This window comes from Cervus elaphus, chromosome 29, assembly GCF_910594005.1.
Source record: "Cervus elaphus chromosome 29, mCerEla1.1, whole genome shotgun sequence".
In the NCBI taxonomy this organism is placed as follows: domain Eukaryota; kingdom Metazoa; phylum Chordata; class Mammalia; order Artiodactyla; family Cervidae; genus Cervus; species Cervus elaphus.
This window is the reverse complement of record NC_057843.1, coordinates 21,693,537-21,709,729: the sequence shown is the minus strand read 5'-3', so window position 1 is coordinate 21,709,729 and position 16,193 is coordinate 21,693,537. Positions and strand designations below refer to the sequence as shown.

General features: G+C 38.1%; 1 long non-coding RNA gene across 1 annotated transcript in view; it reads left to right on the top strand.

Moving 5' to 3' along the window:
* Positions 1-16,193, top strand: part of LOC122685821 — a 76,502-nt gene that overhangs the window by 29,103 nt on the left and 31,206 nt on the right. The window contains exon 2 of the long non-coding RNA XR_006338555.1: positions 13,948-14,022. This is a non-coding gene — a long non-coding RNA (uncharacterized LOC122685821). The remainder of the gene's footprint in view (positions 1-13,947; positions 14,023-16,193) is intronic.

The following is a 16,193-nucleotide window of genomic DNA, read 5'->3' as shown; positions in this document are numbered from 1 at the left end:
CTGATATTAACTCCACTTTACAAGGGATAAAAAGTCTGAGAAATTAGTCATTTCCTGTAAATTATATGGACAGAAGGATTTGAATCTAGTCTGTCTACCACCAAAGTCTTCACACTTTTCTTTACCTGGCCTCCATCTTGGTTGAAAATTAAATATATAGCTTTTTATGTCTGGATCACCTGAACAAAACAATTGGGTACTCTCTCACTGAAGTAGCTCACACTAAAAATAAATACCCTTCTTCCTCCCATGAGCTTCCCAAGTTTGAAGAGAGGAACTCAGGATCTCTGCTAAACCTGAGTGCTTCCTAGAGTAATCTGAACTCAGAGACTCTAGTTAAGATCACTTTCCCCCCCTTTCTGAGTCTGTCCCACTGATCTCTTATAAAATTTTGAAGTTTTATATGATAGAGATTTTCAAGCATACACTAAAGTAGAGGAAATAGCATTGTGAAAAAACTGGGTACGTTGACCTGGCTCCAATATTATCTGCCCTGATTTTATGCTCTGTATAATACTGCCATAAATTATGGTGTGTCTGTCTCTGGTGGTTAGCCTTGGGTTCTTCCCCCAGGACAGGATGAATGTTTTTCCTTTCAATATCAAGTCTTAATGGTGACTAGCACCAACATTTTAAAAAGCACAATATGTGAGATAACAATAACTCAGCTATCAGAATAAGATACAGTAGGGATGTAAATATTTCACCTTGAAAAGAAAGCAAAGTCAGGAGAAGTGTGTAAAGACTGAAAATTAGGAATGTGAAAACAAAAGATCATTATAGCTATTCTGTTCCCATGAGTGTATGTATATTGGTTTCATTGAAGGTTGGGAAGGACAGTAAAAGGGCACAATGATCAGGTTAAGACCACTGGATTACCTGAGAGACATAATTATCTTTGGTTACATGGAGTGTCTGTCTGCGTTGGGTACTATATCTGCCCTGAGAGAAATAGAGACTTAGGAAAGAAATTTGTTACATTATTTTTCAATTATCCACCAAAATGCTTGGGAACATTGGACTATGAAAGATAGAAGATAATAAAAAGCATTTGTATTCGACTTTGGAATGTACTGCTGTACTTACAATTGTCTAAGGGGTGTGTCTATCTGGCAAGTCTCTTCACAGAACAGGAGGCCATTCTGTTACAACTAGGGCCTGTTGGAGCTGTTTTCTTGTTTCCTTTAGCTACATGTCTCTTTCTGACTCTCTCTGTCTATTTCTGTCTGTCACTCTTGTGTTACCTTAATGACAGGGTTTTAAAAGGTCCTAGTCTTATAAAGTAATGCTCAAAATTCTCCAGGCCAGGCTTCAGCAATACAGAACCATGAACTTCCAGATGTTCAAGCTGGTTTTAGAAAAGGCAGAGGAACCAGAGATCAAATTGCCAATGTCCGCTGGATCATCGAAAAAGCAAGAGAGTTCCAGAAAAACATCTATTTCTGCTTTATTGACTATGCCAAAGCCTTTGACAGTGTGGATCACAATAAACTGTGGAAAATTCTGAAAGAGATGGGAATACCAGACCACCTGACCTGCCTCTTGAGAAACCTGTATGCCGGTCAGGAAGCAACAGTTAGAACTGGACATGGACCAACAGACTGGTTCCAAATAGGAAAACGAGTATGTCAAGGCTGTATATTGTCACACTGCTTATTTAACTTCTATGCAGAGTACATCATGAGAAATGCTGGGCTGGAGGAAGCACAAGCTGGAATCAAGATTGCCGGGAGAAATATCAATAACCTCAGATATGCAGATGACACCACCCTTATGGCAGAAAGTGAAGACAAACTAAAAAGCCTCTTGATGAAAGTGAAAGAGGAGAGTGAAAAAGTTGGCTTAAAGCTCAACATTCAGAAAACTAAGATCATGGCATCTGGTCCCATCACCTCATGGGAAAGAGACGGGGAGACAGTGGAAACAGTGTTAGACTTTATTTTTTTGGGCTCCAAAATCACTGCAGATGGTGATTGCAGCCATGAAATTAAAAGATGCTTACTCTTTGGAAGCAAAGTTATGACCAACCTAGATAGCCTATTAAAAAGCAGAGACATTACTTTGCCAACAAAGGTCTGTCTGTTCAAGGCTATGGTTTTTCCAGTGGTCATGTATGGATGTGAGAGTTGGACTGTGAAGAAAGCTGAGTGCCGAAAAATTGATGCTTTTGAACTGTGGTGTTGGAGAAGACTCTTGAGAGTCCCTTGGACTGCAAGAAGATCCAACCAGTCCATCCTAAAGGAGATTAGTCCTGGGTATTCATTGGAAGGACTGATGCTGAAGCTGAAACTCCAATACTTTGGCCACCTCATGCGAAGAGCTGACTCATTGGAAGAGACCCTCATGCTGGGAGGGATTGGGGGCAGGAGGAGAAAGGGACAACAGAGGATGAGATGGCTGGATGGCATCACTGACTCGATGGACATGAGTTTGAGTGGACTCCAGGAGTTGGTGATGGACAGGGGGGCCTGGCGTGCTGCAATTCATGGGGTCGCAAAGAGTCGGACATGACAGAGCAACTGAACTGAACTGAACTGAGTCTTATAGACATAGCTTTCAAATATTAATATTAACAAAGTTGCAACTAAATAGATGAGATTTGGAGAGTTAAGCTTGGATTTTCCAAGTCAAGTCTGTCTTCAAACAATTACTAGGGGATGGCAACCCACTTCAGTATTCTGGCCTGGAGAATCTCATGGACAAAGGAGCCTGGTGGGCTACAGTCCATGGGGTCGCAAACAGTCGGACATGACTGAGCGACTAACACACTTTAGACACCATGAGCTTTCTGGACCATTTTCTATGTCCACAGGGGTTCCAGTTCTATCAACAGTATCCCTCCAGATTTGGTTCTCACATGATAGTAAGTCTATTTCCCCCCTGTTTCATGTGCTGACCTCTTCCACCCTGGTACTGGGAAGATTTTTCTCCTGATATTGTCCTCATAACAAATTCTGGTAAATGAAGATAAGGTCTTCTCTAAGAAAACTGCCCTGTGTTTGCTAATGATCTCAATCCTGAATCTCATGAATGGCTAGTGCACAACTGTAAATTAAATTAAGTGAACCAAAAGGTAAAAGTCTTTAACTTGGATGGGAAAGACTTCCTGCAAGGACCAGTCAGAGAAGAGTTAATGCAGCAGCTGGGACTACTGTCAAAAGAAAGAAAACACTCTGTGCACATTGTCATGAATTTGCCAGCAAAGGCTATTGAGTTTCTCAGCACTTTCAAAGCACTCTTAGATGGACAGCCATGTGGCAGTGAACTCCTTCCCATTGTGCACTGTTACAGCTTTTCCAAAGATGCTAATCGAGCTAAGGATGTTCAGCAACAAGCTGGAACTGTGTTAGGCATCTCCTTGGAGGCATGCAGTTCAGTTCACCTAGTAAGAAAAGTGGCCCCTAACAAGGAAATGTTATGCATCTCTTTTTGGATTCCTGCTGCTATACTTTACAAGAATCAGACTATAAATTGAAACAATCATGAAGATCCACCTCTTCAATGCCAGAGGACAGATAAAGAATTTTAAGAAGAAAAAACACAAATTGCTTCAGTCACTTAATTGGAAATATTTTCTCCATTTCCTCACTAGACTTTGTGAAAGTAAACTATCATTTGTATGATTTCCAATATTTTAGCATTCAGTTACTTTGAACCCTTTTATTTTACCCTAGCTGGCTTCCCTGGTGGCTCAGATGGTAAAGAATCTGCCTGCAATGTGGGGGACCTAGGTTTGATCCCTGCATCATGAAGATCCTCTGGTGAAGGGAATGGCAACCCACTCTAGTATTCTTGCCTGGAGAATCCCATAGGCAGAGGTGCCTGGCAGGCTACAGTCCATGGGGTTGCAAAGAGTCAGACATGACTGAGCGACTAACACACTAAGAACAATAGCCTGGGGCTTTCCAGGTGGCTCTGTGGTAAAGAATCTGCCTGCCAATGCAGGAGACATGGGTTCAATCCCTGCCTCAGGAATATCCCCTAAAGAAGGAAATGGCAATCGCTCCAGTATTCTTACCTGGGAAACCCCATGGACAGAGGAGTCTAGCAGGCTACAGTCCATGGGCTAGCAAAGAGTTGGACACAACTTAGTGACTAAATAGCAGCAGCAAGAACAATAGCCTAGTACATTGCATAGGTGTCTATATTTATGCACCCCAAGTTGGAAGGAAAACAACTTGTCTTAACTTGCCTGTAAATTTAAAAAAATCTTGAATTCAAAAACTTGCCTGTAAATTCAAAAACCCCAAACAAATCAGTCCTGTATTTCACTTGTGTAGACCTGACATGCTTTTATCTGAGGACTCAATCTATTAAAAAAGCAAAGCACAAGACTTACACATACAGTGATTTTCCCACCCTGAGTCAACTGGTACTGTTCTCATTTCAATGCTTCTATTCCTTTGCCAATAAGTGTATGCAATCGGTGGGAGCATTTGTTCAGATTTCAGTTCAAGTAGTGCAGTCACCATACTTACAGGATGATACAAAGTTATATGAATTACTTTGCCTTTGCACTGAAAAGAATTGCCTTTGTGTTGGTGAAATACTAGAAAAGACAATAATAATAACCAGTATTGATTTGTTCTCTACCAGCACTGTACTGAATGCTTGCTTTACTTTCATTACCTTATTTTGTCTTCGCAGTATCCCCATTAGGTATTAATAAATTGTTATAGTCTTCACTTTATAGGTAGGGGCACTGAGGCTTAATGGAATCAGTTAACTTGATTTCCAGTAGTTAGAGCAGAGCTGGAATTTGAGTATAGGCAGAATAGCTCCAGAGCTCAAATCTTACACATACCCACAGAACCACTTCTGAAAGTAGGATGCTTAATCACTCAGTCATGTCTGACTCTTTGCCACCTCATGGACTATAGCCCGCCAGGCTCCTCTGTCCAAGGAAATTTTCAGGCAAGAATACTGGAGTGGGTTGCCATTTCCTCCGCCAGGGGATCTTCCTGACCCAGAAATCGAACCTGAGTCTCCTGCAACTCCTGCATTAGCAGGTGGATTCTTTACCACTGAGCAACCTGGGAAGCCTCTGAATGTAGACCCAAGGCAAAATATCTTTGAGTAGAGGAGCAGCATGTGAAAGTGAAGCTGTAGTGGTTATGTGACATAGACATAAATAAGGTTGATTGGGGTTAATCAGAATGGGCTCAGTGTGCAAGATCAGCGAAGGAGGTAAAGGTCATGGGAAATTAGTGGTAGAGAGGAGAGGAAGGGTAGTCAGGGGTAAGTTAGATCAAGGTGGAGGGCCTTCAAGGTCTAAGAAAGAAGTTGGGGACAAGAGATGACACTGGAAACATCTCTAGGCTACTAGTCAGTTTAAGAGAAATAGTGGTCTATTGCTTTACTTTTTAGTAGCAACATTCTTACCATATAGACTAATGAGAAGCTATATGATACATATAATATATATAATATACTGTTGATGTTCCATCTCTGTGATAGGTTAGAACTGGATTCTAACTTTCTTTCTTTCTTTTTTAAAGATTATTTACTTTTGGGCTGTGCTAGGTCCTCACTGCTGCTCACAGGCTTTCTCTAGTTGCAATGAGCGGGGGCTACTCTTCGTTGCGGTGTGTGGGCTTCTCATTGTGGTGGCTTCTTTTGTCACCTAGTGGAGCATGGACTCTAGGGTGCTGGGCTTCAGTAGTTGCGTCACGTGGGCTCAGTAGTGGCTTGCAGGCTCTAGAGAGCTGGCTCAGTAGTTGAGGTGCACGGTCTTAGCTGCTCTTAGACGGGATCTTCCCAGACCAGGGATTGAACCCATGCTCCTGCACTGGACCACCAGGGGAGTCCTGGATCTAAATTTCTTTCCTGAGGTTCTGATCAGAGAAGTTTTCTTCCTATTGTACTTTTCTTCTAAACACCTGAAACTTACTGAAGAAAGTGAAACATGCCTCTGCTTTTGACTTTGATGACTAACATTCACTGCCATTCTAAAAAGTGACAAATTTTCCTTTTTTTAAAGTCTTGTTTGAAAGTACATTAGGCATGTGTATAAAGATAATAACCATGAAAGTATGAAGGTGTCCCCTATAGTTAGTCCTATGATATTTTACCATTTAACGTGTACTTGACCTTCAATAAAGGGGTTTATCTCTTATGGTTTTATTAGAGTAGATAACTTATCTTTTGTTTCAGGTACATTTTCCTTGGTGCTAGGGTAATTGATACTAAGGCAGAATGTTAATACTTAAAAAAAAAAACTAAGTAGGAAAGAATAATCTTTGCAAGTAGGAAATGTGGTATATAATTGTATTTAGAGTTGAATCATATTTTAAAATATATTCTATAATATAAGCCTAGCACATTAAAAAATCACTTTACCAAACTCTTTAATAATAGCTGCTTGCCCTTAAAATCTTGGACTATGCCACAGAGGACAGATTATTATGCTTTTAATTGTAGAGCCTTCTGATCATATGAATTCTTTTCATGTTTCATTGTAGTCCAATAAAACATTATACTTCAAAGGAAAAATGCTATGAATTTATAGTGCTTTTAGAATTCTAAAATCTGTTTCCTATTTTGTTGATTAAGACAGAAGAGCATTGATTGTGAATAAAGAACATGCTATGTTGAAAAGAAAATTAAGGATTCTGATGTTTCTCTGCCAGATAGCACAAAAACTAAGAACACCACAGGAATTTTTCAACATTATTAACCTCCTGACAATGTGTGGGTCGTATAAAGGACAAATGAATGTTTTGGAGGGACTGAGAATGCCAATTTTAACAGACTGTCCAATGACTGTAGATAAATATTTGTGTTCCTGGGGATTATTTGATTTTTATCAAAGCAAATTGAATTGGAAACATGGCATGTATTAAGTCATTGGTACTTATTGTCTAATTCTTTTTCCCATAGAAGTTTCTATGCACTGAAAGAGCACTAAGTCATCAGTTAGACATACCATGTAATGATCCTTATCATATCCAGACAAAATAAAAGCCTTTTAAGAAGCTACTTCACAAGACAACTGCATAGCTTTCCTCACAGGAACTTGTTAAACAAATAACGATTATTGAAGCTATTGGGTCAATCGCTTACACCAGTTTAACAAGAACAATTCCAAGATGTCTAGCCTATTCCACATTCCATGTGACTAACTATGGTATCCAGAGCTTGGAAAATATCCAGGCAACTCACAGTAGCTTTTCTTAAATGCTTTGTAGACACTGGATTTTAAGGAAAGTAGTAAAATTAAGTTTACAGAGGAGAGTCTTCAAGGCATACCCACTGTCAATGCTATAAATGGTCTCAACTGTATCAAGAAGTTGTTTAAAAGCACCCAAAGCTGAAAATGTTACAGATTTAGCTCCTATCTATATCAGAGTTGGCAAGTGCATAAATCCTAATTGCTGATGTGGAGGTTTATTGTATCCAGTGAGATGAGTACATGGGGGTTTGCACAAGCCTCTAATAGAGAGGGTACTGTGAGTTGGAATGACTAGCTTTTAAAAATGTGTCACATTAACCCCTTGCTTATTTTTATCGTCATGCCACTATCAGGGTAGAAACAGAAGGAAGATTTAGAGTGGAAAGACAACAGATGAGAAAGACAGGAAATCAGTCCTTGTCTAAGGAGGATTTGGGCAGCTTTGGGGTCATTCTGTGTTTGTACTCTAAAACAGTAAGAACAGCATTTATTGTAATAACACGGAAGAGGTCAAATTCAGAAATAGTAAGTGAGAAGACCAATTGATACTCTAGGTCCCTTTTCTTGAAAACAGAGTCTGGAACACAAAACTTTGAAACCAAGTTAAATGCCCAAGATAAGAGATTTTAGAATACTGTGTCAGTGATCTAAATCCAGGCAAAAAAAATCTGGGTCACAGAACCACGGGCCTAGGACACCAGCACTAATAGGCAACACAGTCAACTGTTTCTACATTTCCTGCTTAGAGTCCAAACTTCTGAAGATTTTGAAAGATCTGAGCCCAAAGTTTTCTTTTTTCATTTGATTCATATTTATTAGATACTTATTACATATCAGGCACTGTATGCACAGCAGAGACTATTACTGAACTAGGCAGACATACTATCTCTTTTTAAAAGAGACACACAATAAATCAGGAACTGTAGAAATGGACAAATGACTCTAGAAGAAATAAAGGGCTTGATAAGTTTGAGAATGGAAGGAAGTTATTTTAGATAGGATGGCCAGAGAAAACATCTCCAAAAAGTGATATTGGAGAGTGACAGGGAAGTTTGAGAATGAGCCGACTTTTGAGGAACTGGAAGAAGAACCTAGTGGAATGTCCTGGAGGTTAAAAAATAAGAGGTCTGGTTAAAAAAGGTCTTGGTTAAAAAAAAAAAAAGAGGTGGGTTTTGAAGATAGTGAGCGCAGGTGAGATGGGGGGATAGAAAAGTTGACAAGAGCTAGCCTATACAGTTAGAAGAGAAAAGCTTTTTGTTAGAATAAGGCATGTGCCAAGTAGTTTAAGAACTGACTTGAGATAATATGCTATTTTTATAAACTAAAAGATAGATCATGAGGGACTGAATATTCCACCTAAGAAGCCCATACATTATGAAGAGTTTAATAAGGAACTTTCTAAAAGTAGAGATGCACATATGAGGCAGACCGCTGGTACTGGATCGTGGTGTTCAAGTGAGTTTCTGAAGAAACTCAAACTTAAAAATCAACTCCAGGGCAAAACACTGCCATTCAAAACAGCGGTGGTGGAAGCCAGAGGTTTTTTCCTTTGGATGATGAAACTGTTCTACAAAAGACAGTAGGGCAGGATGGTGAGTCACCCAGCGTGGGCTGGTGTGAGGCAGAGCATTATGTGGCTAAACCTGAAAGGCACATGAATGGGGGACAAAGGAAGGACAGAAAATCTGCTCTTCATGCTTCTGCCGTTTACTGGGAAAACATGCTCTAAAAGTAGCTGCTGGTGTCAGAAGGAAGAGGCGTGTGAAGCCAACCTGACCCAAATCTGACTGTTAGCAAGCCTTGGAGATCCCCAGAGAACCTGCAGACTTGTGAGCAAGTAAAATGCTTTCCAATGTAGGTCGCTGAGATTTGTGGTGGGTGTCACCCAGCACTATTAGAGTGGGAACCTCATTAATAACAGGTTGATGGTCCAGCCAGAGTAGAACACACCTTGTCTCTAAACCAGTAATCCATAGCAATCTAGTGTTCCTACTAAATTAGCCTGCTATTCATCTGTGCATTCACCACATATTTATCATATATTTAATACAGAAAACAGAACAACAGCAGCAGCAAAGTTCAGACAGACTATGGTGTCTGCCTTTGCAAAGAAACTATTTCTAGTGAAGGAAGTGGACAAAAACAAGTAAATTTAAACCTAATCTAATGTGAAACTCTTATAATAGCACACATGTCCTTCTGAGAGAGAATAATAGATGGGGTGAAGGACAGGAGATGACGACCTTGGTGGTGGCCAGGGTGGGGCTCTTTGAGGTGACGGTGGAGCTGACCAAGCACATCTTTCTCTCGCTTGAACGGTCTCAGATAATGGTTTCATTTTTTTCATTTTTCTAAACGTATGTAGTGTCAGCCCAACTGTGTGCCTTTGCTCTAGGCTAACTAGTTATCCATGGTTTGCATTCTGTGTGTTCAGAGCTACTGAGCTGTTTTGCAAGTTTGTAGAAAGAAAGGCTGAAAAAGGCTTCATTTTCCCTTTTCCAAAGGGAGCAATTACTTACTCTCACTAGAACAACAAACTTAGGTCCTAGGTTGTGAATGAAATTTGATTTCTCTCAGGTGAGAAGTATTCTGTATATGGCAAATCCAGAGAAAAATGTGATTTTAGCAATACTGCAGGGACTGTGGTCAGCATGGAGCTCATAAAGGCCTTTGTTTTCCATGTTTTCCTTGGCCCCATGAGAAGCCTGGAGCAGCTCACACACCCATCTGTATCCATATTAGTGGGACTGAAAAGTGCTGACACAGGATTGCAGATCAGGGCCGGTGGCTTGCCAGGGTAAACTTGTGTAATACACTGTACATCCCTCCGAACAACAGTGGTTCTTTTGTCACTTAAACAGAGGCTATTAGAACATGAGTCATTAAAAGAGCTTTAGAAAAATAGGCAACATTTTCCAATATTATGGCTTTAGGCGATCCCTATAAAGTATCAGAAGCTCTGGAAGAGGTGAAGCATTTTCATGAGTAACTAACAGTGGATTCGGAATCCTAATCTGAATTGATTAAAAGCAAGTAATATTTTAAAATGTAATTTCTGAATGTCAAAGAAGCCCATTATTATGGAGAACTGGATGAAGATTAACCAGAATAATTTTTGAATGTACATAAATAACACGAATAAGAATACTTTCAAATCTTAAACGGGTCTGGGAAATTCTAGCTTACTGATAAAATACAAACTCAAATAAATGGCTTTAGGATTTTTCTCATTTTTAATACATGCAACAGTGGAGTTGTAGGAATGAGGAAGGGAAAAAGTCCTTATTCCGCCTTTCAAGAAAAAATCTGGTTAATATTTTAATGCTGTTTCTGCTAGCATTTTTTTTTTTTAATCACAAATGCTTTTTTATATAGTTGAATTCATAAGTTCAGTTCAGTCACTCAGTTGTGTCCGACTCTTTGCGAACCTGTGAATCACAGCATGCCAGGCCTCCCTGTCCATCACTAACTCCTGGAGCCTACTCAAACTCAGGGCCATCGCATTGGTGATGCCATCCAACCATCTCATCTTCTGTCGTTCCCTTCTCCTCCTGCCTTCAATCTTTCCCAGCATCAGGGTCTTTTCAGTGAGTCAGTTCTTTGCATCAGGTGGCCAAAGTATTGGAGTTTCAGCTTTAGCATCAGTCCTTCCAATGAATACCCAGGACTAATCTCCTTTAGGATGGACTGGTTGGATCTCCTTGCAGTCCAAGGGACTCTCAAGAGTCTTCTCCAACACCACAGTTCAAAAGCATCAATCTTCAGCACTTAGCTTTCTGTCTAGTCCAACTCTCACATCCATACATGACTATTGGAAAAACCATAGCTTTGACTAGATGGACCTTTGTTGGCAAAGTAATGTCTCTGCTTTTTAATATACTGTCTAGCTTGGTCATAACTTTTCTTCCAAGGAGCAAATGTCTTTTAATTTCATGGCTGCAGTCACCATATGCAGTGATTTTGGAGCCCCCCCAAAATAAAGTCTGTCACTGTTTCCACTGTTTCCCCATCTATTAGCCATGAAGTGATGGGGCCAGATGCCATGATCATAGTTTTCTGAATGTTGAGTTTTTAAGCCAGCTTTTTCACTCTCCTCTTTCACTTTCATCAAGAGGCTCTTTAGTTCTTCCTCACTTTCTGCCATAAGGGTGGTGTCATCTGTGTAACTGAGGTTATTGATATTTCTCCCAGAAATCTTGATTCCAGCTTGGGCTTCATCCAGCCCGGCTTTCTCATGATGTACTCTGCACATAAGTTAAATAAGCAGTGTGACAATATACAGCCTTGATATACTCCTTTCCGATTTGAAACCAGTCTGTTGTTCCACGTCCAGTTCTAACTTTGCTTCTTGACTTGCATACAGATTTCTCAGGTGGCAGGTCAAGTGGTCTGGTATTCCCATCTCTTGAAGAATTTTCCAGTTTGTTGTGATCCACACAGTCAAAGGCTTTGGCATAGTCAATAAAGCAAAAGTAGATGTTTTTCTGGAACTCTTGCTTTTTCGATGATCCAACAGATGTAGGCAACTTGATCTCTAGTTCTTCTGCCTTTTCTAAATCCAGCTTGAGCATTTGGAAATTCAGGGTTCACGTACTGTTGAAGCCTGGCTTGGAGAAATTTGAGCATTACTTTGCTACCATGTGAGATGAGTGCAATTGTGAGGAATTCATAAGGTACATGTAATTTTGCTTCATGCATTTTCTTTCACTATGTTATTCCTTAGGAGAGACCACAGGTTGGCAAATTATGGGCCAAATCTGGTGCACTGTCTGTTTTGACGGAACACAGCCACTCTCATTAACTTCCAGAATTGTCTATGGCTGCTGTCATGCTTCAGGGAGAGTTGAGTATTTGCAACAGAGCTTATGGGGCCCACAAAGCCAAAAATATTTGCATGCCAGCTTTTTCCAAAAACAGCTTACCAACCCTGAGGATAACTATTAGAGTCACATGTGAACAACATTTTAAGGCTCTTGTAAACATAAACTAAAAGTTTATGTATCCATGGGCACTTTTCCTAGCATTTGTCTGATGAGACTACTGTTTGTCTGTAACCAGCTATACATATACATTAAATATAAATATACGCAATTTTAGAATTTAATAGGCAATAGTATTGTATCTCTTTTATGCTTTAATTTTTATTTATTTGAGTAGCAGTGAAAATAATTTCCCATTGCTTTTTAAGCACTTTCATTTCCTCCTCTCTCAATTGCTTTCTCTTGGCTATGGCCCATTTTGAAACAGAGATATCCTTTCAAAAGTAAATTTGCAAGGGCTCTATATCAATTTAGAATATCAACTCATTTATTGTTTTCACTTTGAATATGTTTTCTAGGTTTTGCTTTTTTTCCCTTTGAGAACCTATTTTGAAACTTTTGAGTTATTTAATCAATATAAAATTTGCTCTGTGAGTTATTTCAAAGCTTCTGAGTTTTAAGTTTCTCTAGTATATCATGTTTAGGAAGTATCTTGTTATTTTTTAATAAAAATTATTTTTTAATCCAGGCATCATCAACAAGCAAGCAACAAAATTTTATTATGGACTATAGGCCTAAGGATGGAGAAGGCAATGGCACCCCACTCCAGTACTCTTGCCTGGAAACTTCCATGGACAGAGGAGCCTGGTGGGCTGCAGGCCATGGGGTTGCAATGAGTTGGACACGACTGAGCGACTTCACATTTACTTTTCACTTTTATGCATTGGAGAAGGAAATGGCAACCCACTCCCAGGGATGGGGTCAAACAGAGTTGGACACGACTGTGACTTAGCAGCAGCAGCAGCAGCAGGCCTAAGGAACCCTAAATTGATACTACATTGTTGGCATGTTGCAATTACCTAAAACAGTCTAGATTTTTTCACAAACTGAAAAGATGAATAAAAGAGAATTTAATAATATATAAAATTCCACTACCAGAAAAAATACATATATAAGAAAAAGGATTCTAAGTCTCAGATAATAACTCCACTTGTTTCAATGAGTCAATATATAAAGAAATTCTTCTTCAAAGAATTATAATATCTCTTTGAAGTCAGTTTAATGAGATTTTGTCAATAGTTATAAAAAACCTTTTTTTAAATAAAATTTGGGTATCTATTTAAATAATTTTCAACATGATACTGATTTCACATCACAATAAAATGAGCCTAATGAAAAAAAATTTTTTTAATGGAAAAGGATTTATATTTAAATTTATCAAATGTCTTTTCAGTGTGTGCTGAAATAGATTTTTTAATCTATTTTTATAGATCTATTTTAAGATCTATTTTCATAAATAGATTTTTTAGGAAAAATTTTGGGCTTGCAGAAAAATTGCAATGATAGTACAAAGAGTTCCCATAAACCCCACATTCAGTTTCTCGATTATTAATATCTTACATTAGAATTGTATGTTTATTACAATTAATGAACCAATATCAGTACATTATCATTAAAGTCTATATCATTAAAGTCTATGGCTGATTCATATCAATGTATGACAAAACCCACTGAAATGTTGTGAAGTAATTAGCCTCCAACTAATTTAAAAAAAAAAAAGTCTATATTTTGTTTGCTTTCTCTAGTTTTTATCTGATATTGTTTTTGTTTCAGGATCTCATCCAGAATGATGCATTACATTTAGTTATCAAGTCTCTTTGGCTTTTCTTGGCTGTAATAGGTTCTCAGACTTTCCTTGATTTTATAACTTTGACAGTTTTTTTAAAGGAACGTTGATTGGATATTTTATCAGATGCCCCTCTATTAGAATTGGCCTGTTTTTTTTTTTTTTTTCAGAGCTGGGCTGAGTTTATGGAATTTGGGAGGAAGATCATGGAAGTAAATGAGCATTTTCATCACATCGTGTCAAGGGTACATACTATCAAATGACATATCATTGTTGATATCGACCCTGACTACCTGCTGGGGTTGTGCTTGTCATGTTCTTTCATTGTCAAGCTACTCTTTTTTCCCCCTTTGCATATTGTATCTTTAGAAAGACGTTTCTATGTGCAGTTCACATTGAAGGAATGGGTGGAAAAAGTTAAACTCACAGAAACAGAAAAGTAAAAAAACAGTTGTCAGGGGTTGGAGGATGGGGACATAGAGATGGATAAAAGGGTATAAACTTTCAGTTTTAAGATGAGTAAAATTTGAGACTAATGTAAAACATTGTGACTATGGTTGTTAGTATTAAATTGTATAACTGAAATTTGATAACAGAGTAGAACTTAAATGTTCTCACCAAAATCAGAAAATGATAAATATCTGAGGTGTTGGATATATTAATTAACTACGGGGGGGGGGGGTGAATCCTTTCTCTCTCTCTCTCTATGTATATATATACATACATATGTGTGTATATGTGTATATATATATATATATACATACATATATATATATATACACATATATATATATAAAATCACCATAATGTACACTTTAAATATCTTAGTTTAAGATGTCAATTATACCTCAAAAAAGATGAAATTTAAAAACTCAAAACATTAAAAAATAAATAAAAAGGAATATGGAGTTATTTTCCTTTTCCTTGAGGATGGAGTACTTACATAAATTATTTGGAATTTTCCTGCGTGGAATATTTTTTTCTACTTCGGCATTTATTTATTTATTCAATCATTTCTTTATAACAGTATGTACTCATGAATATTTATTACACTTTGAGTTATAATCTAACACTTCTATTTATTTTGTAGCTCAAATTGTTTCAGATTTGGCTATTGGGAGCTCTTTCAGTTGGCTCCTGTATTTCTTTGACATACCTCTGTCAACATAGGGCTTTTTGCTTGTTTGTTCTGTGTTTTAGAGAACTTTCTTAATTTCTGGCACAACAAGAAGCTCCAAGTCTATCTTGCATATTTGCTGCCTTAGCAATAGAATCAGCCATTTCTCCAAGGAGCTCCAATTTCCTTATAATTAGTTTCCTTTTATTAGAAAGCAAGATCTGATCATTAGACATGGTTATTGCTACTAGGTGCAGTTGCTTCTAGGACCCCTCAGCTGACAGGGCAAGGTAATGCATGTGTATCTACTAAGCTGTATAACACACACATATATAAATATTTCTATATGTAACCCACTGGTATCAAAAGTAACCTAAATGTAAGTTTATACATACATTTCTAACTCTAATCCATTACCCTTTGTATGTTTTAGTTTCCTCTTGTTAATCTGTATGCTCCCACTCCAACAATGGGAAACCTTGCTCCCATCATCTGCCAATTACACCATACATGTATCAGAACTGTTAACCCAAGATCCTTGTGGAAAACAACTTTATCAAGTAGCATAGAGTGTATATGTGCAATATCCTTCATGTCAAGTCTTAAAGATTCCACTCATTCCAGTTATTTGGTCTGTCCACTAACTTTTAATTATTCTACTGCATTTTCTAATAAGACTTACTTCCTGTTCCTGCTTGTTAGTCTTGAAATTGACATGATGGTAAAGAGAACAGGTGGTATCTGTGAGAGATTTTCAAATTTCTTGAGGTCATGAAGTATGTATGTGGACATATTTATAATAAAGCCTTCAGTTCAGTTCAGTTCAGTTCAGTTGCTCAGCCGTGTCCAACTCTTTGCGACCCCATGAATTGCAGCTGATATTAGATTGCAGATAACAAATGGTATGAAAAATGTTTATGTAGAGTGAATCCTACCAACATGAGTCAAGAAGTAAGGTTGGTTGGAAGTTGTAGGCTTCATAATAAAATATTTCTCTTCCTTTAAATTTGTTGTCATCAGCAAAATGAGTGCAATCTCTCTACCATTAACTTTCTGCCAAGGCTATTGCTTATATTACATGTTATAATGTAAAGATACATGTGGGATTTAGTCTCAGAAATCAGGTAATGCAAATATCAAAACAAATATCACAGACATCTCACGCTAAGTCATATTATGAAATGCTCCACAAAATTCCAATGAACAAACAGTTTGATTATCAGTGAAGTGTCTGGCTTTCCTGAAGTAATCCTCACATTAAAAATGTTAATAAGGGTAATATAAAATTATAAATTAACT